Source organism: Pelophylax lessonae (genome assembly GCF_965119305.1).
Source record: "Pelophylax lessonae genome assembly, chromosome: 11".
Lineage (NCBI taxonomy): Eukaryota > Metazoa > Chordata > Amphibia > Anura > Ranidae > Pelophylax > Pelophylax lessonae.
Window position 1 is genome coordinate 79,123,912 of NC_138778.1, and position 23,681 is coordinate 79,147,592.

Consider the following 23,681-nt stretch of genomic DNA (forward strand, 5'->3'; position numbering starts at 1 on the left):
AGAAATGGTTGCCTGGCAGAAGGGAAAGATGATGGCAATGAGATGGAGAGACAAGAAGGATGTGTGTCTTATGAGCACTGTTCACACTACCTCCACTGCCACGGTCCATACAAAACGTGGGACTGATGTGCTGAAACCACAGGTCGTAATTGACTATAACAAAACAATGGGAGGTGTGGACAGAGCCGATCAGGCCATGACCTTCTATATGAGCAGATAATATTGCCCGAAACACTTCAGAATTCATCCTGCTGCTTTTGTCAGCAGTCACATCATCAATAAATACAAGAGAACCAGTTCAATTGGCAACCATACATGCCCACGCCATGACACTACCACCACCATGCTTCACTGATAAGGTGGTATGCTTTGGATCATGAGCAGTTCCTTTCCTTCTCCATACTTTTCTCTTCCCATCACTCTGGTACAAGTTGATCTTGGTCTCCACTGTCCATAGGATGTTGTTCCAGAACTCTGAAGGCTTTTTTAGATGTTGTTTGGCAAACTCTAATCTGGCCTTCCTTTTTTTTGAGGCTCACCAATGGTTTACATCTTGTGGTGAACCCTCTGTATTCACTCTGGTGAAGTCTTCTCTTGATTGTTGACTTTGACACACATACACCTACCTCCTGGAAAGTGTTCTTGATCTGGCCAACTGTTGTGAAGGGTGTTTTCTTCACCAGGGAAAGAATTCTTCGGTCATCCACCACAGTTGTCTTCCGGTGCGCTCTTTCTTTTTTAAGGATGTTCCAAACAGTTGATTTGGCCACACCTCATGTTTTTGCTATCTCTCTGATGGGTTTGTTTTGTTTTTTTCAGCCTAATGATGGCTTGCTTCGCTGATAGTGACAGCTTTTTGGATCTCATATTGAGAGTTGACAGCAACAGATTCCAAATGCAAATAGCACACTTGAAATTAACTCTGGACCTTTTTATCTGCTCCTTGTAAATGGGATAATGAGGGAATAACACACACCTGGCCATGGAACAGCTAAGCAGCCAATTGTCCCATTACTTTTGGTCCCTTAAAAAGTGTGAGGCACATATACAAACTTGGAATTCCTACACATTTCACCTGATTTGGATGTAAATACCCTCAAATTAAAGCTGAAAGTCTGCAGTTAAAGCATGTCTTGTTTGTTTCATTTCAAATCCATTAAAGAGCCAAAAAGATTAGAATTGTGTTGATGTTCCAATATTTATGGCCCTGACTGTAGGTACAGTGTCAGCGGATCTGGCTTATCAAGTAAAGTTAGCCCAGAAAAAGCTTCCTCTTCTTCCCTCACCGGATTGCTTAACTCGGCTAGCTCATCAGGCAAATGTATATAATGCGGTTCTACCAGACAGAAATCACCTTATCTCTGAAGCCACAATTGTGCTACGTCTAACATCTTTGTTGTTTGGAGTCTAGTCCTAAATTCATTAATGAACTTCTCCCATCTCTAGACAGCAAAGATACCTTCCAAAACGATGCACAAACCGGTTCCCTTTGATCACTTATGCCACTTCCTGAGGTGTTTGATTGCCTGAGCCCCAAACGCAGACTCCATGTACAGCGAAGCTGTTTGGCTATTTTGGGGGGCCCGCGTTCCCCCCCACTTGCATGGAAGGTCCATTGCCCATGACGATTCAAATCGCTCCTTCGCACCTGGTTTAGGAGCAACACTGCCAGGTGCCTCCTTTGACAGTGTCAGGTTGCTCCTGGACTCCGATTATTGTACACGGCCCTCCGTCGGTCAGCTAGAAAACCTCAACCCGGTGGCTTTGTACGGCTATACAGCTCATCAACCCCCACATGCTCCCCAACTCGGATTATTTTACACGGCCAAATGTGGGGTGGATTTCAGTATCTACTCACACGTTGAAGGCTGAAACAAATCCACACATTCGTTTTGACCTAATTCGTGCAGCCAACCAACCCCCGAAAGCACAATGAAAGTCCTCAGTATACAAACCTTGGCTTCAGTCTATTTCTTGATGTTACACTAAAAAATTATATTGAGATGCCGGTTTCTGATTGCACATTGGAGGGTATAACCTCTCTACCTAAAACCCAACCTGCAGTACCGAAAACACTACCTCTGTGAGAAATAACCCCAACTCAGCACAAAACAAACCCAATTCTAACTGAAAACTGAATCCAATATAAGAATGGATCAGTTACGCTCCACACTGTAATCTATCCTTAGAAAACTTAGTTACACAACAAAAATGGGACAAAATACACTATAACAGCTTAACCCTCCTCTCATGTTAGCTTTCTCTTACTATCCATGATGTTAACAGGTCGGTTTTGACCCGCATCTTAAATCAGCCATAAAATACCCTCTGAACAATTATTTATCATCCAATTTGTTTTTACCTCTTGGTTACCTTGTTAGGCTTCTTTATCCTTGAAAAGATTGGTTTTAATATTTTTGGTGTGACCCCTTAGACCTTTCTTTTGATAGCATACCTCTCATTTTCAGATTTAAAAAATGGTAAAATAAACCTCAATAGAATATTATAAGTAAATAAAAGGTTGTTATGTCACGAGAATGTTGCTGAGGAGTATTTGAACACATCTCTTAATTTTTTTTTTTTTATATTTTTATTTTAATAACATCAACTATAATAACATTGATGGTGTTAGGGTCAATTTTGACCCATGTATTATTTACTTCAAGAAAATAGCCAAAAGTCATTTTTTTTTTCTAACATAAAACGTTCATAAACAATGAAAAGCAAGTAATAATACAAAATGTAGACTTGCAAGGTCAAACAAACAACACACAATCAAGCAAGGCAAACCAATAGAAATGAAGTACTAGTTTCAAAGCATCTTTGTGCAAGAACTTGCATGTGTTTGTGTGGGTGTTTTTTAGATGCATGTGTGGCAAAAGCTGACACCTTTAGCATGTTCTTTGCAGATATATTTTTTACAGTGGAAGCATAATGTGTGTCTTTCTGTCCTTATTGCTGGGGCAGACCTGACACCTCTTTCTTTTAGAATCAGATGGCATCACTGGAGTTGTGGCTGTGGCTGTGCTGGTTGATGTTGAGGCAAGGCTAAATGATGATGAGGATGCTGGCACTGATTCTCTTTGTGTTGTTGATGGTGTGGATGGAGTGCTTGATGAACTCTGCATCTGTCTGATCATGGCTGCAGCGACTGGATCTCGAGACACCTGTTTCCTTTGCTCAATGTGTGACTTGACAAGGGAACTTCCTAGCTCCTTGAGAATTATTCTCCACTTGTTATTTTTTTTGTGTTCCAACCTGGGTGGATGTGGGTTCATAACACAAATGCATTGTATGCAGACACATCTAGGATTTTAGAAAACACAGCTATTGGCCATCTCCTGGTCATTCGCTGACAAGTATAGGTAGCAGTCAGCTTGTCCAGGTTGTCCACTCCTCCTTTGTTTTTATTGTAATCCAGGATAATTGTGGGCTTTTTGTCACTTCTTGATGACACAGCTGCATCTTTGTGAAAAGTGGACATAAGTATCATATTTTTATTTTTTTGTGGACAATATGAAACAACAGTGGTTGTGTCTGTAAAAGCAAATTTTGAAGAAAGTGGAGCTCTGTCCTTCACCTGCAAAATTTCAGTGTGCAGCTCAGGGTTTTTTTTTTTTTTTATTGTGCCTACCCTTGGTGAGTTTCCTCCTGAGAAGTTCTTGTCCAAGGTCATAGCTGGTACAAAAATTGTCACACGTGATATTGTGACCCCCCGCAGTCCAGTAATCAAATCAAGGACTACACGTTGTCCTTTTTTTTTTCTCAGGGATGCCAATTTCAGGTTTGCCGGTGTAAATCTGTAGGTTCCATGCATAGCGTGTTTTTGCATCACAGGCTGCCCAGCTTTTTATGCCGTATTTGCCTGGCTTACCTAGCATATACTGCCGGAAGGGGCAATTTCCACGGAAAGGGATCAAACGTTCATCTACTGTTACCTGAGACCCAGGGTTAAACACTAGTGGAAGGAGCTGAACCCATTTCTCCCAGCCATCCCTTATGGGAGCAAGCTTGTCAGATTTTGCTCTAGTATCTCTGTTGTTAAATCTGAAAAATCTTGATATCATTCGAAAGGTGTGAAGTGACATTGTTGCTGGGAAGATATATCTGCCTCTTGACTTGTCCCAGAGACTATCAGTGGCCTCATTATAGGATCTGTACACTCCAGCAAGAAGAACACCAATATAAGCATCTAGGCATTCCTCATTTATGTCATTCCACATGTTGCCATGGACTTTTTTTCCTTCAAGGTTTGTCATTGCAATGATCACTTTTTTTAGTGACAATGGCATGAACAGTTCAAAACATGTTTTGATGTCACTTACTCTCGTCACAGCGAACCTTGTGATCCCAGTGGTCATTTTGATTACATCTGCAGCAGCTGCCCTGCCATGTAAGTCAGGAGGTTCTGAACTCCCAACAGATATTACCACTTTTGGATTTGAATATTTCAGCAGGAATAGCAGCAGGTTCAGCACTGGTGGCCTCCTCATCAGACTCATCAGATGTGTCTGTGTATTCTGGTTGATACTCTACTTCATCTTCTGCCTCAGAAACCTGCTCATCCATATCGCTATGCTTCTCTGTGTCCTCTGCCTCATTTTCATCCAAGATATAATCCAGTATTTGGCTTCCTGTAAATCTTCTCACTCTTGCATGCTGCATATTGGAGATGATTACTCTGCAAGTTAGCAACTCTGAAATGCATTGGTCCTATGTTTCTTTACTTTATTTAGAGAAGCAGACATGCAGGTAAAGAGATAGGCCCCTCCCTAACTACAGCTCACAGGGTTGAGAGGTGATTGGCTGTCAGTGTTACTAAGCAGAGAGAGTGTTTATGATTTCAGTTTTGGCACTTATTAGTGTCCTATAATCCTATATTATAACTGGGTCAGAATTGACCCTAACACCATAAACGTCTTAATTTTCACCACAGTATTTTATAATTTAGTGAAAAGGATTATTTTTCTATTACATTGTTTAAATAGAGGTTCCTGACAAAGTAAAAAAATCTTGATGCAATAAACAAATTTATGTGATACTTATAGACATTCAAAACCTGAAAACGGGTCGTTCTGACCCTAACGCAAGAGGAGGGTTAAACACAAATGCTTACAAAAAAAACAGAACCGTTATAAAACAAAATAATTACCCCCGAAAACAGAAATAAAACACAAAATACAGATGGGTTGGATATGTAGATGCTAAATTTGAACAAAAAAGACAAGGTTAGCGAGAAAACAACCGCAATAATCCTGTAAAAACCTCCCTAAATGCTGAATTTCAATTAAAAACAAAGAAACCCCACTTAAAACTGAAATACAGTACAAAAATAACGTAATAGCTCTATAAGAAAGTTTCCCCTTTAGGCCTCATTAACACTGGAAGTTATAAAAACGCCAGTAGCTTTGTAGTGAGTTTTTCAGCGTTTTTTAGCATTGGCGTTTTTCAGCGTTATTGAGTGTTTTTTGGCATTAGCATTTTTTGGTGTGTTTTAATTGGTGTGTTTTAAAAATCACCTCTCTGCTATTTCCATATCTCCGACTTTCCCACAACGCAATGCTTGCCAGAATTGCATCGTATGAGTGTGAACACCCATGCGATAACATTTAAGTGCGAGGAAAAAAGGGTTCTACAACATTTTGGTACAAAATTTTTTTCCCTACATCAAAATTGCATCGCATGGGTGTAAACATGTGTTTGAAATCATGCGCGTTCAGCTGAATGATTTCAAACCCGCCCTCAGCGTGAACCGAGACCGTTGCAGGCAAAAGGCTCTGATTTGGCATGCAATTCGACATGATAAATGTTCCATGAATGATACCCCAAAACAGATTGCAAAATCCAGTGCGCTTGCCAGAATCACATCGCATGGGTGTTCAAACCCATGCAATGCGATTAAGTGTGGAGAGAAAAAGGGTCCTACAACATTTTGGTGCAAATGGGATGCAGTTTGAGCCCTACACAATATATGGCTCAAACTTCATCGCACAGATATAACATGTGATGTGCAAGGTAATGCGGTGCGTTTTTGGTGCAAATTGCATGCAGTGTTCAGCATGCACCAGTGTGAACCCAGGCTATGTTCCATAAACAAATTTATATAGAAAGCCCAGGCACTTAAAATCAAGACCCCCCTGTGGAGGAAATAACCAGGGAGACGCTGAATGACCAAAGGAACCGATCCCTGTGCTGCCAGTCCCGAGCATTGGATATTAATGCAAAGGAATTTAGCACAAAAAATGGACATCGCACAGAGATAACAATATAATTTTAAGGAGAACCCACAGGCAGTGAGCCATAATGAATGTCAGTTTGTTGAACAAATAAAACCAGGGATTACATGCACGTTACCACATAGGTCCAGATGGTGGTGAGGGCATTGAGGATGGACAAATGCCAATGGTCAAACTGGGATATCCAACCCTGTGCCTCTCTGAGTGTGTAGATGTATGGATGGCCAGGAGACTGCACCCACCGTGGAGCAGGAAAGGGATCCTAGGCAGACGCCACCGGTGGTGGATGCGTAGTTCCACTGAAGCGCTGAAGGCAGCGCGGTATGAGGAATTGACGTCACTCGATGCAGACAACCCAAGTGCAGGATGAAAAAAAATGCATCCAACACCAGTGACTGGAGTTAATTACAATGTAAGAGAACACCTCGTGAATATTCCAAAACTGCTTACCAGGTGGGCATGACCCTCCGGTTATAGAGCGGTCATGTCAGGCATTGGTGGCAAGTGTGGTAACAGGCAGGTTGAAAAACGGGCGACTTCTAGCTTAACTTGAAGGTAATGTACATCAGAATAAAGAAGACTCCAAGGGTGAAGTATGTCCCAAAATGGTAACATTTATTAAAGAATTGCACTTACATTATTCCATTAAAAAAAATGCGGTACTAGCGAGCTCGTCATCCGACGTAAGGTCTTGTCTTACGCTTTTCGTCAACCAATTGATGTCATCGGAAGCGTAATCTGTCAGACGCAAGCACGCTTTAAATGACACTTACTCCGGACATGGCGCACCAGGGTCTGACTCTCGACTCCACGTCGGTGAAGGTTTTTCTTCCTCTGGACAAGCTACAGAAGTTGCAGGGGGCGAGTTGTTTGTTCCTGTCCAACAATCTGTCCTCTCTGTGGACTTGCCTGAGAGTCCTAGACCTGATGGTGTCCCATTTGCTCAGTTCCACACCAGACCCTTAAAGAGGGAAATTCTGGTCAAATAGAACAAAGATCCAAAGTCCTTGGACTCTATGACCCGGTTGAGTCTCAACACAAAGACTGCTCTTCTATGGTGGCTTCACTCATTGGCATTGTGCCAGGGCAAGACTTTCCTTCCTTTGTATTGGATCGTGGTCACCACAAAAGCCAGCCTGTCCGGCTGAGGAGGAGTGCTGGAGAAACTGTGTGCCCAGGGGTCTTGGACAGTGGAAGAGTACAGATTACCGATCAATGTTCTGGAACTCAGGGCAATAAAGCTTTGCCTTTGTCACTGGACAAATCGTCTACAAGGTTGTCCAGTCCTCGGCTGTGGCCTACATCAATCATCAAGCGGGCACCAAGGGTGTCCTAGTGGGCCGGGAGATGGCCGAGATCTTAAAATGGGCAGAGAATTTTGTTCCAACTCTCTCTGCGGTGCATATTACCATGTGTGTAAAACTGGCAGGCGGACTACCTGAGCCATCAGGTGTTGGATCAGGGGGAATGGTCTCTACACCCGGAGGTGTTTCATCTTATGTGTGCTCGGTGGGGGTCTCTCGGCTCAACAGGAAGGTTCAAAGGTTTGTAGCCAGGTCATGGGATTCCCTAGCCGACGCCGTAGATGCACTGGTCGCTCCTTGGGGTCATTATCGGCTGATGTATGCGTTACCACTGCTGAAACTCCTGCCAAGATTCCTGTGCAGAATAGAGGCAGAGGGGATTCTAGTCATTCTGGTGGCTCCAGACTGGTAAGATTGGTCGCCGATGCTCCTTGGAGACTTCCTCTCAGGGAAGATCTGCTGTCTCAAGGGCTGATCTTCCATCCTGCTTTACAATCGCTGGCTTTAACGGCATGGCTGTTGAAAGCCAGGTGTTGAAGGATAGGGGTCTTTCTGATTCCTACACTGTTAAAGGCCAGGAAGTCTACTTCCAGGAACATCTATCGTACGTGTAAATCGTACATTTCTTAGTGTGAATCCATGAAGGTACATCCTTGCCTTTTTTCGGTAGCTAGGATTTTGGCTTTCCTTCAAAAAGGTGTTGAACAGAAGTTGGCCTTGCGCACTATTAAAAAAAAACGTGTCGGCCTTGGCTGTGTTTTTTCAACGTCCTTTAGCCTCACATGCGTTGATTCCCACCTTTATCCAAGAGGTCCGTCATGTGGCCCCTCCGAGACGATCCCGTTACCTCTGTGGGATCTGAATTTGGTATTGTCTGTTCTTCAAAAACCTCCTTTTGAGAACATTAGGGAGATTCCTCTGCTTACCTTGTCTCAGAAGGTTGCCTTTTTGGTGACTATTACTTCTGCTTGCAGAGTATCTGAATTGGCAGCTCTTTCCTGCCTTTCACCTTATTTGGTGGTCCACAGGGATAAAGTGGAACTGACCTAGTCAGTTGTTTTTCCCTATGGTGGTTTCTGATTTCCATCTAAATGAAGACATTGTGCTGCCTTCTTTATGTCCTAAGCCTAAGCATCCTAAGGAAATTTCTCTGCATTCTTTGGATGTGGTTCGGGCAATTAGGATTTACCTGGTGGCTACTGAATCTTTTAGGTAATCTGATTCCATCTGTCCTTACGGAAGGACCCAAAAGGGGATTGGCTGCGTCTGCTGCGACCATTTCTAGGTGGATCAGGCAGACGGTGGTTCAGACTTATTCACTGAAGGGTCAGCTTCCACCTTTCCCTGTAAAGGCGCATTCTACTAGGGCGCTGAGTGCTTCTTGGGCTTTTCGCCACCTGCGCATCGCTAACTGTACACAGTAAGCATATCATATGTTTTTTCCTCCCAGCTCTCTTTCACCTTCTGTGGCCATTGTTTCATTCCAGGTCAGTATTGAATACACTTTCACGCCTACCGTGCACGGCTTTTTCTCTTTCCATCACCCATACTTCCAGTGGATTTCCACCTGGTCTGGCTCATTTATCACCCTCACTTGGCATTGGGACCCCCCCTGACTATTACTCACATCGTAGCACTTTCCACTCACTACCACCCCCTTTCTTCTTTCTTCTCCTTTCCCCTTCTATTCCCTCTTCAAATCTCACCCATTCCCCTTCTTTTGGCAACGCACTCGCACCAGCACCTTTTTTCTTTCACTCACCTTCCTTTTTCCCAGCCCTTTCTCTTTTTTTTTATTTTCCTCTTTTTCCCCCCGTCTCCTCCCTCTCTTTCTTTACCCTCTTTCCCTCTCCCTCTCCCTCTTCCCTCTTCTTCTTACCCTTTCCTTTTCCCCATGTCCTCTTTCCCCTCCCCCCTTTTTCCCCTTTCATTTGCACCTTCCCATTCTTTCCCCTCCTTTTCATCCCTCTTCCCCTTTCCCCTTCTCCTCTTTCTCTCCCCCCCTCCCCTCTCCCTTCCCTTTCCCTTCCCTCTCCCTTCCCTCTCCCCTCCCACCCTTTTCCCCCACCCCCTCCCATTCCTACCCGTCCTCTTTTCTCCCCTTTTTTCATTTACTTTTCTTCTTTTCTCTGCTCTTCTCCCATTTTTCCCCCCTTTCCCCATTTTGTCTTTTCCCTCTAATTCTGGGACCTATTCATTATTATCATTTTTGACACACATATACAGGTTCGCATAGTCCGTGGAAGGAGAATCTCTTCCATTACTATTTTTCCTCATATCTTCAAATATTAAAGAATAATATGCGAATCTCAGGTACTTTATATCATGATACAGTCTATTTAATCTATACTATCCTATAACCATCAGTCACATTTTTTGACATTCTCTGATTATTTTGTTTTATTATTTTTTAATACATTCCAATACGTATCTGAAACCCTCTTATCTGATCAAATCTTTCCTCTATCTAGATACCTGTTAATTCTTTGGCCACCTGCCCTGTAGGATCCTTGCGGGATAGGTCACGGAGGGCTTCAGCACAATACTACCCAATCAAGCACTTTAAATTCCTACTTGGCTTTACTATTGCCGACTCCATCCTTCCCCCTTTCCCCGCTATAAGGACGTGGGGACTTTCTTAGCCCCTCCCCCTTACCGGCGCGCTTCCTTTTAGTGCTGTGGTTTTTCTAAAACCGCTGCATTTCTAGACCTATGCGGTTACGAACTTCTGGAAATCTGACACGCGGTATGTATACATATTTCAATATATACTATATTATAATACACTGCAATGTACATGCACTGTTATTTTGTACCATATATAAATTGTTAATATATATTTGAACTAATTTGTATTCTCTCTGTCTATAATTAGAAATGTACCCCAATTGACCTTTCAGACAAAGGGTTGTTACCCGAAACGCGTCAGCTCTTATTTTGGGAGATCTTTCATGTCTTTGTTGTTCAGTTTTTCAGCCATGATGTATCTGTTAGCTCGTTCACGTCAGGAGGCAATTGCAAGATGATTTTGCGCTGGAATGTATTTCTCTGGTATCGTGAAATATTATTATTTCATTAAGGCACATTGATACACTCTTTCTGTATCATCATCGCATGTATATTGTATTGTTTTTAACCCACATTGTATGTTATTTAATATAATATAATTTCTTCTTGATACTTGAATAAATCTAAATACTTAATTTTTTACAAGTTTGCATATACTTTTATTACTTTCCTGATGGTCCTTTGACTAAAAAGTCCTGCACCCAGGGGAACCCTCGCTTCCTAATTCTTGCAGTAGACCTCCTCTGTAAGTCTAAAGTGGTAACCTGTAAAGACTTTTAAAGGCTTTTAAAAATGTACGTAGTTTGTTGCCGCTGCACAGGCTTTCATAATTTTGTAAGATTCAGCATAAAATGCCTGGACAGTTCAAACACCCCCCAAATGACCCCTTTTTGAAAAGGAGACACTCTTAGCTATTTGCTGAGAGGCATGAGTCCATGGAATATTTTATATTTTGCCAAAAGTTTCAGGAAAATGTATTATTTCCTTTTTTTTTGTTGTTTTTTTTACACAAAGTTGTCACTAAATGATATATTGCTCACACATGCCATGGGTGTATGTGAAATGACACCCCAAAATACATTCTACTGCTTCTCCTGAGTACAGGGATACAACATGTGTGAGACTTTTTGGGAGCCTAGCTGTGTACGCGACCCCGAAAACCAATCCCCATCTTCAGGTTTTCTAATGGTGTAAATTGCTGATTTTACCACTGCACTACCTGTCACAGTTTCAGAGGCCCTGAAATTTCAAGATAGCACAAAACCCCCCAAATGACCCCATTTTGCAAAGTAGACACTCCAAGCTATTAGCTGAGAGGCATGATGAGTCCATGGAATAGTTTATATTTTGCCACAAGTTTCGGGGAAATTATTATTTTTCTTTTTTCTTTTTGTTTTTTTTTTACACAAAGTTGTCAGTAAATGATATAATGCTCACATATGCCATGGGTATATGTGAAATGACACCCCAAAATACCGTATTTATCGGCGTATAACACGCACCCGAATATTTGGAGAGCAATTTCAGGAAAAAAGCTTAAATTTAAAATAAACAGTTTTAAACTCAGAACATTTTTTTTTAAATCAAATGATATCTCACCAGTGCCCATGAATGCAGCCTCATCAGCAGTGTCCAACAATGCATCCTCATCAGCAGTGTCCATATATGCAGGCCATCAGCAGTGTCCATATATGCAGTCAACCAGCAGTGTCCATAAATGCAGCCCACCAGCAGTGTCCATAAATGCAGCCCACCAGCAGTGTCCATAAATGCAGCCCACCAGCAGTGTCCATATATGCAGCCCACCAGCAGTGTCCATAAATGCAGCCCACCAGCAGTGTCCATAAATGCAGCCTCGCAAGCGCAATGTCCAAATATGCAGCCTCGCAAGCGCCATTGGAACTGACCAAATTTGTTTTAAAAAAGGGCGGGAACCAGCGCCGAGAGCAGAAGGGGACGGGCCAGGCCGAGGAGAAGGAAGAACTAGCGAGAGCAGTCATCGGAAGTCCCGCCTCCTCTGCCGAGACGTGTGACGTCTGTCATATGCGGGACTTCCGATGACTGCGCTCGCTCGTTCTCCCTTCTCCTCGGCCCGGCCCGCCCCCTTCTGCTCTTATGACAGCTCGTCCTTCCTTCTCCTCGGCCCGGCCCACCCCTTCTGCTCTCGGCAAAGCTTCCTGGCCGTTTTCTTTTTAATATTGGCGTATAACACGCACTGCTGCTTTTTTCCTCCATTTTTAGGAGGAAAAAGTGCGTGTTATACGCCAATAAATACGGTACATTCTGCTGCTTCTCCTGAGTACAGGGATACCCCATGTGTGAGACTTTTCGGCAGTCTAGCCGCGTACAGGACCCGGAAAACCAATCCGCACCTTCTGGCTTTCTAAGGGCGTAAATTGTTGATCTCACTCCTTACTACCTATCACACTTTTGAGGTCCATGAAATGCCAAGATGGCACAACCCCCCCCCCCCCCCCCAAAATGACCCCATTTTGCAAAGTAGACACTCCAATCTATTTGCTGAGAGGCATGGTGAGTATTTTGCAGCTCTCATTTTTTTTGGAAAACGAAGAAAACACAGGAAAATTAATTTTTTCTCCTTTTTTCAATTTCCAAAACTTTGTGACAAAAAGTGAGATCTGCAAAACACTCAACATGCCTCTCGGCAAATAGCTTAGGGTGTCTAATTCCCAAAAAGGGGTCATTTGGGGGGGGGGGTGGGGGGTTGTGCTGTCTTGGCATTTCATGGCCTCCGAAACTGTGATAGGTAGTCAGGAGGTCAGGAGTGAAATCAACAATTTACGCCCTTGGAAAGCCTGGAAGTGGGGATTGGTTTTCGGGGTCCTGTACTCAGGTAGACTGCAAAAAAGTCTCACACATGGGGTATCCCTGTACTCAGGGGAAGCAGTAGAATGTATTTTGGGGTGTCATTGCACATATACCCATGGCATGTGTAAACCATATATCATTTACTGACAACTTTGTGTAAAAAAAAAAAAAAGGTGTGTGTGTGTGTGTGTATATATATATATAATATATGTGTATGTATATATATATATATATGTGTATGTATATATATTTCCCGAAACATGTGGCAAAATATAACCTATTCTAGGGATGCACCGAAATGAAATTCTTGGCCGAAGCCGAATAATAATGAAATGCTTGGCCGAAGGCCGAAGGCCGAATACCGAACGCGGTGTTTCGCATTTTTTCCATTTATTTATTTTGCCAATTTTTTGTCCTCTCTCTTGTCCTCTCGTGTCTCTCTCTCTCTCTCTCTCTCTCTCTCTCTTGTCCTCTCATGTCTCTCTCTCTCCCTAAATGTTACTGTAGGGAATGGGATTCAGTGCACACTGCAGCCTTGTACCATAGGGTTAATGTTAGTGACACTGTAGGGATTGGGAAGGATGCCGGGAATGGAAATCAGGAAGCATGCAGGCAGCCTTGTAAATTTTAATTGCAGATACAGGGCACTGGGCAGGTCAGGGTTAATATGGTAACATCAATTACTCAGTGACAGTCAGTCAGTGTCAGTGTGGACTCGATCAGATTATACAGTGACAGACAGTCTCTCATAGTGGTGGTAGTAGGAGGCTGGAGGTTGACTAGTAGGAGCCTGGAAAGGAGCACAGCCGCATACATACATTACTCACTCGTGCACTGCAGCCCGCCCCACACATTCAGTGAGTCTTACTCTCCTCCCTAGTTTTTTCAATGGCACATTCAGGAAGCCAATCACGCCGTGAGTAGCGGTACAGCGGAACCAATCAGGTGTGCAGGCATGCGTGATTGGTTCGCTGTGCAGCTAATCGCGGCGTGATTGGCTCTCTGAATGTGCCATTGAAAAAACTAGGGAGGAGATTAAGACTCACTGAATGTGTGGGGCGGGCTGCAGTGCACGAGTGAGTAATGTATGTATGCTCACCGCTGAAGTGTCCCGGCTTCACGGAAGTCTGTGAGTCCTCCTGTCCTCCTCCGAGTCCCTTCCCCCTGCGGCAATATGAATATCGCCTATGGCCACAGAACGATAGTCGATATCATATCGACTATCGTTCAGCCCTATTGTTCGGCACAAAATTATTCGGCCTTTTGACTTATTCGGCCGAACACCGAAAGTGCTATTTTTTCTATTTTCGGCCGAAAAATATTCGGCCGCCGAATATTCGTTGCATCCCTAATCCTATTCCATGGACTCAGCATGCCTCTCAGCAAATAGCTTGGGGTGTCTACTTTCCAAAATGGGGTCATTGGGGGGGGGGGGGGGGGTTTGTGCTATCTTGAAATTTCAGGGCCTCTGAAACTGTGATGGGTAGTGAGGAGTAAAATCAAAAATTTACGCCATTAGAAAACCTGAAGATGGTGATTGATTTTCGGGGTCCCGTACACAGCTAGGCTCCCAAAAAGTCCCACACATGGGGTATCCCCATACTCAGGAGAAGCGGCAGAATGTATTTTGGGGTGTCATTCCACATATACCCATGTCAAGTGAGAGAAATGTATCTTTTTGTGACAATGTATAAAAAAAATTGTAATTTTCCCAAAACTTGTGGCAAAATATAAAATATTCCATGAACTCACCATGCCCCTCAGCAAACCGCTTGGGGTGTCTACTTTCCAAAATGGGGTCATTTGGGGGGGGGGGGTTTGTGGTATCTTGACATTTCAGGGCCTCCTAAACCGTTATAGGTGGTGAGAAAATGCAATGAAAAATGTACACCCTTTGAAATTCTGATGGTGGTGATTTGTTTTCGGGCTCCCGTACACTGCTAGGCTCCCAAAAAGTCTCACATATGTGGTATCCCTGTACTCAGGAGAAGCAGCAGAATATATTTTGGGGTGTAATTACACATATATCCATGGCATGTGTGAGCAATATATCATTTCAATGACCACTTTGTGTAAAAAAAAAAAAAAAATTTTATTTTTTTAGTCATTGTTCAAACACCTGTGACAAAAAAATGAAATATTCAATGAGCTCAACATGCCTCTCAGAACATTCCTTAGGATGTCTACTTTCCAAAAAATGGTAGTTTGGGGGGGGGGGGGGTTGTACTGCCCTGCCATTTTAGCACTTCATGAAATGAGATAGGCAGTCAGAAATTAAAGCTGCGTAAATTTTAGTAATTACACCAGTTTGTAGACGCTATAACTTTGCGCAAACCAATAAAAATACCCTCATTGAAATTTTTTGTCAGACATGTAGCTAAATACATTTTGGCCCAAAAATATGACATAAATTGAGTATATTGGATATTTTTTAAAAGACAAAGTTGAAAATGTCAATTTTTCGCAAAATATTCGCTCTTTTTTTATTAATATCGCAAAAAATAAAAAGCGCAGAGGTGATCAAATATCACCAAAAGAAAGCTCTGTTTGTGGGGAAAAAAAGACGTAAATTTCGTTTGGGTACAGCATTGCTTGACCACGCAATTGTCAGTTAGTCACGAAGTGCCAAGTTGAAAAAAGGGGTCTGGTCAGGAAGGGGGTAAAATCTTCCGGAGCTTAAGTGGTTAATCTATTTTGTGTCTTTCAAGTTGAAATGGAGAAGGACGAGGAGAGAGTAAAAGTGTGGTCTGGGACTATTTCTCGTCTCAACCATCTCCAGGAAAAGCAGCAGTGTGCATCACATGTACAAGCAACATAAGCATGGGATCAGTAACTGCAAAAATCCATATAAGAGTTCATCATATTGAATTGTATCATGCAGCACAGAAAAAACAAAATGAATATCAATGTGATTTTTGAAATACCTCCTCCACTATCCCAGTCAACAATAACAGATATGTTTGTGAAAAAAAACAGATGTCACTGTCTAGATTCAGATGGAAGATCCCAACTGCTGGACAGAGTAATCACAGAGATGATTGTAACTGATAACCAGTCATTTACAATGGTGTCTGACTCCGGATTTAAGCGGTTAATGTCCATGCTTGAGCCAAGCTACACACTGAAGAGTGAGAAGTATTATTGAACCAAAATGCTGGCAAAGCTACACCAAAATGTAGTTGACAAAGTAAAGACTATGCTGCAACCAGAGAATGCTGGCAACTGGCTCTCAGTCACGACGGACTGCTGGTCACAGAGTCTGACTCACTACTCATATTTACATGCCACTTCATTGACAGCGGATGGACAAAAAGGCAATTGGTGTTGAATACAAAAGTGATGCAAGGATCCCACACAGCTGAGTACAGTAGAGAATTGTTTCTAGGCATGCTTGAAGAATGGGGAATCAAGAAAGACAGAGTGATGCTTGCACAACTTAGAGACAGTGGAGCAAGCATGCCTAAAGGAGTGAGGCTTGCTGATACGTAAGACCTCTATGTCATCATGGCACACAACACCCTCCAACTTTCAAATGATAGTTTGTCAAGCCAAAAAGCTTTGATTGAGGGATATACAGTATGTTTTGAGAAGCATGAAGAGATTAAACATGTTGTGCTTGCAAGTCTTTTGAATCCTCGATACAAGAACCATGCTTTCACTTCTGATGATGTATTGGCTAAGGCGAAACAATGGCTGACAGAAAATATGGAGGTGCAGGAGGTTCCTGCCGAAAATTAAAGTCCAGAACACTAATTTTATGAAGAGCAGCATGCTGACAAAAGACAAATGTCGAAAAATACGTCAACGAACAGAAGAGAATCTGCTTCATCGTCTAATTGATCAGGACATTTTCTGTGTTTTTATTGGGGCCTCATGCTTAGGATTCAATTTCTTCTTCTGAATCTGCAACGATGAGCCTTGATAATGAACTTCATCTCTATTTGAAAGAAGCCGTAATTGACAGAAGTCGTCATCCTCTTCAGTGGTGGAGAGAAAATGAGGCACGCTACAAAAGACTGCTAGAAGATACCTATCTCTCTCTCTCTCTCTCTCTCTCTCTCTCTCTCTCTGCTCCTCTGTCCTCCACTCCTGAGCATGTTTACGAAGTTGCAGCATTGTTTGAACAAAACAGAAGACCTTGAACAGGTGACCGTGAACATGCTGAAATGTTCTGCTTTCTGCATTATAATATTATTCTACTTAACTGAGAGTATTGAATATAATAGTCTCCACTCCACTCCAATCCACTGTCTAGCTGTTGCCTACCTTTTTTTCTTGCAGTTTTGCACTGATTGCTGTAGTTGCAGTGAGTGCCCTACTGCTAAGAATCCAATCCAATCCAATGTGTAGCTGTTGCCTAGCTTTATTTCTAGCAGTTTTGCACTGACTGCTGTAGCTGCAGTGAGTGCCCTACTGCAGAGGTAGTCCACTGTCTCCTATCCAATCCACTGTCTAGCTGTTGCCTGGCTTTTTTTTTTGCAGTTTTGAACTAACTGCTGTAGTTGCAGTGAGTGCCCTACTGCAGAGGTAGTCCACTGACTATAATCCAATCCACTGTCTAGCTGTTGCCTAGCTTTTTTCTAGCAGTTTTGCACTGACTGCACTGCACTAGTTGCAGTCAGTGTCTTACTGCAGAGGGTAGTCCTCCACTGACTCCAGTTCAGTCTAATCCACTGTGACATTGTGCAGCTGTTGCCTTGCTTTTTTTCTAGCAGTTTTGCACTGACTGCACTGCATTAGTTGCAGTCAGTGCCTTACTGCAGAGGTAGTCCGCTTCCACTGACTCCAGTTCATCCAATCCACTGTATGTCTATTTTGTGTAGCTAATGTTGTTGTCTGTTTTTTTTTCTAGCTGTTTTGCACTGACTGCACTGCAGTAACATATTGCAATGTGTGAGACTAGTCCACTACTGCTGCACTTTTATCATAACAGTGCTGCAGTAGTGGACTCACACACTGCAATACGTTACTGCAGTCAGTTTTATGCATTAATGTACAATCAGGATGTGAAATGCAAAGCAAATGTCATAGTTACATAGTTACATAGTTTGTGAGGTTGAAAAAAGACATCAGTCCATCCAGTTCAACCTATGATGTGTGTGTGTGTGTGTGTGTGTTTGCTGTTAACCATACATTGAATACCCCTGTATGTTGTGGTCTTTAAGGTGCCAATCTAATAGTTTTTTTGAAACAATCGATGCTCCCTGCTGATACGACTGCTTGTGGAAGAGAATTCCACATCCTTACTGCTCTGACAGTGAAGAACCCCTTATGTATTTTAAGGTTAAACCGTTTTCCCTCTAATTTTAGTGAGTGGCCACGTGTCTTATTGTATTCCTTTTCTCTAAAAAGTTTGTTCCTTATGCTAGGGTCATCACCAGTACAGTATTTGTACATTTGATATAATATCCCCCCTCAATCGTCTCTTCTCCAGAGAGAATAAGTTCAGTGCTTGTAGTCTTTCCTCATAGCCGATGCCCTCCATTCCCCTAATTATTTTTGTTGCCCTTCTCTGGACTCTCTCCAGTTCCAGCACATCCTTCCTGAGGACTGGTGCCCAGAACTGGACAGCATACTCCAGATGTGGCCGAACCAGAGTCTTGTAGAGTGGGAGAATAATCTCTTTATTTCTGGAGTGAATCCCCTTTTTTATACATGCAAGTATTCTGTTGGCTTTGCTTGCAGCGGCTTGGCATTGCATGTCACTGGAAGTAGAGAAAGTGAGACCGCACTCCAGTAAATTCGTTTGTTGAAATCAAAAACTGTTTCCTTTATTCCTCAAGTAAAGCAAAAGACAGACAGTGTACCAGCAGACAAGTAGGTTGACGCGTTTCACGACATTCCCAGTCGCCTACTCATAACCACACTGTGAGATTGCAAGGGTCGGCCGAGTATATTTAAGAAAGTTAATTTGGCATCAATCAACCGTTATGGTGCACACATGTTGAACCACCTGAATGAATGATTAAGCCAGACAGCTTGCAGTAACGCAGTGAGGACATAACAATTAGACATAGGATCTCAACTGATGAGACATTCGAAACAAGACATTAAAAACAAACATTTGCAAAAATGGGTAAATAAAACCATATGTGCACACACGCGATCTCTCACATATTACAGGCTGCATAAATAGATATATGTATGTAACGTATTCAAGGATTATTGTTATTATCAAGGGTGTAGGAACAATTCCCGTGTAAAAAATAATATATGTGTGTAACTAGCCTGTATTCCTCGATACCTCACGATCTTGCAATGCAGGCTATTGAATACAGTTTGAAACAATATACTAAATTGTCTGATGACCTTCGATCCTACATCCTCAAGGTTTTATATTTTCTTTTGACACATAACTATTTTTCTTTTGACGGCGACTTTTACCTCCAAAGATGTGGGGCAGCGATGGGAGCTAAGTTCTCCCCCTCTCTCGCCAACCTCTACAGTACATGGGTTGGTGGGAGAGACCCCACATCTTTGGAGGTAAAAATCCGTACAGAGACCAGATCGCTCTATTTTTTCGATATATTGACGATCTGATCTTTGTGTGCCATCGGGATGTCAATTTGGATGATTTTTTGCACTATCTCAATTGCAATTCGCTAAATTTAAAATTTACCGGACATAAGAGTCCGGACAAAATAGAATTTCTTGATGTCACATTGGGCCATTCGAGCAATAGGGTCACATCCAATTTGTATAGAAAACCTTTATCTGGCAATAGCCTTTTACACGCAACATCCAGCCATCCTCTACATACAATCAAGGGTATCCCTGTGGGTCAATTTTTAAGATTGCGTAGAATCTGTAGCAACTTATCTGATTTTAAACTAGAGGCATCTGCACTTTATTCCCGGTTCCTTGATAGAGGGTATCCACATTGGATGCTCGATGGAGCATATCATATAGCTCTGAAAAAAGATCGTACTGATCTTTTATGTTTAGGAAACCCAAAAGAAAGTTCAGGGGTTAACGGTAATAGTGCTGAAACTGTTGCCTTCGTTGGAGATAATTGTGTCACAGCCAAGGACAAATATGGGGTGACCCATAAACATAGAAAGAATATCAAAAACAAGAACAAAGCTAAATTAAAGACACCTCCATCGGTCACTCTGTCTTTGCCTTACAGTCTAGAGTTTAATGAAGTCAAGAAAATTATTTCAAAACATTTGCCTATTTTGAACTCTGATGATATTTGTGCTGACATACTCAGTGATGGGGTTAACATAGTTGCCAAACGGGCGGTTACTTTGGGAAATTCCCTTTCTCCTAGCCTTTATACTTCCAAAAAATGCAACACATCCACCACTTGGCTACACTGTAAGGGAAACTTTCGGTGCGGCATGACGGATTGTGTTACCTGTCCACATATTCTGCAGAGAAATAATTTTACCTCCACTTATAGTAACAAAACCTATGATATCTGCAAATTTTTCAATTGCAATACGCAGTTTTTGATCTCTCATTACCGGCAAAGCATGTTCCGCACGATATGTTGGAAGAACCACGCGTAAATTGAAGGAATGCTTTAGGGAACATCTCAGCGACATACGTACATGCAAATCCAGTAATGTAGCGCGACACTTTAACAATGACCACGCGGGTGATCTAACTTTGGTACAGGTACAAGTTATAGATCACATCACCAAACCTATTAGAGGCAGTGATGTGTTTCGTCTTCTCTGCAGAAAAGAAGTTCTATGGATTTTCAGGCTCCACACCCGCATGCCGCACGGTTTGAACTGGGAATGGGATGTCACTCATTTTTATGAGTGACGTCCCCTCCCCGGTTGGTTGTCACTTTGTCCTGTATGTTTATCATCATTATATATCATATCTTTTTACTAATTTTTAAATTGGCCATACGCTTCATATGTATATATGAATCCTCTATGGGTTTTCCCATGTGATCGTCTTTTATATATTTGTATTGCTAGGCCATATCAGTTTATATGACATTTTGAATAATGTTGTTTATCCAGAGCGAGCTATGTGCCTTTACTTACTCTTTCTGGTGATTTTGCATCTAAATGTCTCCTGTGCTAGGATTTATATTAATACATTGTTTTCATATATATGCTCTAACTATGGAGGGTTTTTCCTTTGCATATTTGCATTTGGTTTTGATCTCAGTTGAATATTCTTGTGCTGGCCTTTTTCCCTGGTCGACACATGTATGTGGTAGACACATTTAATTATGGTCACAGATATACCTATATCTAAATACATACATCAACTTTACACACGTATGGGTCTACGTATATGCATACAATTGTGGCACTTGTTCCATGTGCACATAAGTGCAAGGTTTTTTGTACCTTTTGTACTCTATGCATTAAGCCTGATAAAAAATGTTATTAACTTTTTTATTATATATATTTTTTTTCTTTATCTGTGCATGCATGTGTACATGTGAACATTTGACGATCTATACGTGGCCACTAAATTTAGACTTATATTTAAAGTTTACTGGGACTATGTCCAATATTGGATACTATTTCTCTATATATGTGTCTTTCAACTGAGATCTTTCCACATTTGGACATGCTTACGCATACGCTGTCTTTTCCATACAGGCTGCAGTTTTTTATGGGTTTTTATATGGGCTAACATCCTTGGTGTTCATTCTTTTTCACTATCTACTCCTATATTATTCACGTTTCAAAACATCTATGTTTTCAAACATATTTTTACTTTTATATTTTGTCACATTTGTAGACCCCTACTTGTTCACTATTCTTCACTTACATTGGAACATGTATCTTTGTGTAGCCAATGATTGGTACAATCTTTATAATTTATGTTTACACACGTATATTATTTTTTACACGGGAATTGTTCCTACACCCTTGATAATAACAATAATCCTTGAATACGTTGCATACATATATCTATTTATGCAGCCTGTAATATGTGCGAGATCGCGTGTGTGCACATATGGTTTTATTTACCCATTTTTGCAAATGTTTGTTTTTAATGTCTTGTTTCGAATGTCTCATCAGTTGAGATCCTATGTCTAATTGTTATGTCCTCACTACGTTACTGCAAGCTGTCTGGCTTAATCATTCATTCAGGTGGTTCAACATGTGTGCACCAGAACGGTTGATTGATGCCAAATTTACTTTCTTACATATACTCGGCCGACCCTTGCAATCTCAGTGTGGTTATGAGTAAGCGACTGGGAATGTCGTGAAACGCGTCAACCTACTTGTCTGCTGGTACACTGTCTGTCTTTTGCTTTACTTGAGGAATAAAGGAAACAGTTTTTGATTTCAACAAACGACTTTACTGGAGTGCGGTCTCACTTTCTCTACTTCCATATGCTCCTGGACTACAGATCCAACCTGCACACGGTCTTTGACATACACCTGAGCGGCTACACTCTCTGTTTCTCCAATTGCATGTCACTGCCAAGCCTGTTGTCCACCAGTACCCCCAGGTCCTTTTCCATCCTGGACTCACCCAGAGGTTTCCACCCCAGTGAGTAGCTTGCTTGTTTGTTTCTGATGCCCAAGTGCATTACTTTACATTTTTCAACATTAAATCTCATCTGCCACGTAGTTGCCCACCCCATTATTTTGTTCAGGTCCGCTTGTAAGGTTTCAACATCCTGCGTAGAAGATATTGGCATGCTTAGTTTAGTATCATCCGCAAATACTGAGATTGTACTAGATATCCCCTCTTGTAGATAATTTCTGAATAAATTAAACAGGATTGGTCCCAGGACAGAACCTTGGGGGACCCCACTTTCCACACCTGCCCAATCCGAGTACTCCTCATTTATCACCACCCTCTGGACTCTCCCCTGGAGCCAGTTCTCTATCCAGGTACTAACCCTATGGTCCATACCTACATTCCTTAGTTTGTACAGTAAGCGTTTGTGGGGAACGGTGTCAAAGGCCTTTGCAAAGTCCAGATACACCACATCCACAGGCTTACCTTTATCTAGGTAGCAGCTCACTTCATCGTAGAAGGTTAATAGATTGGTTTGGCAAGAACGATTTTTCATGAATGCATGCTGATTACTACTAATAATACTGTTTCTATTACTAAAGTCTTGTATGTGGTCACTTAACATCCCCTCCAAAATCTTTTTTAAATATTGGTACCACGTTTGCTTTTTTCCAATCAGCTGGCACCATACCCGTCTGTAGACTATCCTTAAAGATCAAGAATAATGGTCTGGCAGTCACCTGGCTGAGTTCTTTAAGAACCCTCGGGTGCAAGCCATCCTGTCCCGGTGATTTATTTATGTTAAGTTTCTCTAGTTTAGTTCTAAGTCTATCTTCTGTTAGCCATGGCAGTACTTCCTGAGGTGTATTATTTAGTTTAGCATTACAAGCTGGGTTAGTGTAGCCCTCCGATTCTTTTGTGAAGACTGAAGAGAAGAAATTATTTAACACTTTCTCATTTTCTCTGTCCTCTGTGGCCAAATTTCCTTTGTCGCCTTTTATGGGGCCAATGTGTTCTGGCCTCACTTTCTTACTGTTTATATACTTAAAGAATTTCTTGGGGTTCTTTTTACTCTCTTCCGCTATAAGTCTCTCGTGTTCTATTTTAGCCCCTTGATTTATTGCACTCTTTGTAATGCTTGAATGCTGCCAATGGCCCCTCAGCCTTGTATTTTTTGAAGGCCTTTTCTTTAGTATTAATATGCATTTTTATGTTGGAGTTTAGCCACCCAGTGTTTAGTTTTGCTTGTTTAAATGTATTTCCCTTTGGAATACACTGGCCAATCCCTTTG

The 23,681-nt window shown here is 41.9% G+C and overlaps 1 protein-coding gene and 1 pseudogene across 2 annotated transcripts in view; one reads left to right on the top strand and one right to left on the bottom strand.

Annotated features, from left to right (window-relative positions):
* Positions 1-23,681, top strand: part of NAGLU (N-acetyl-alpha-glucosaminidase) — a 369,580-nt gene that overhangs the window by 120,573 nt on the left and 225,326 nt on the right. The window lies entirely within an intron of this gene.
* LOC309566574 (piggyBac transposable element-derived protein 4-like) lies at positions 3,275-4,665 on the bottom strand (annotated as a pseudogene). The gene has a single exon. The product of its transcript is annotated as a piggyBac transposable element-derived protein 4-like (transcript).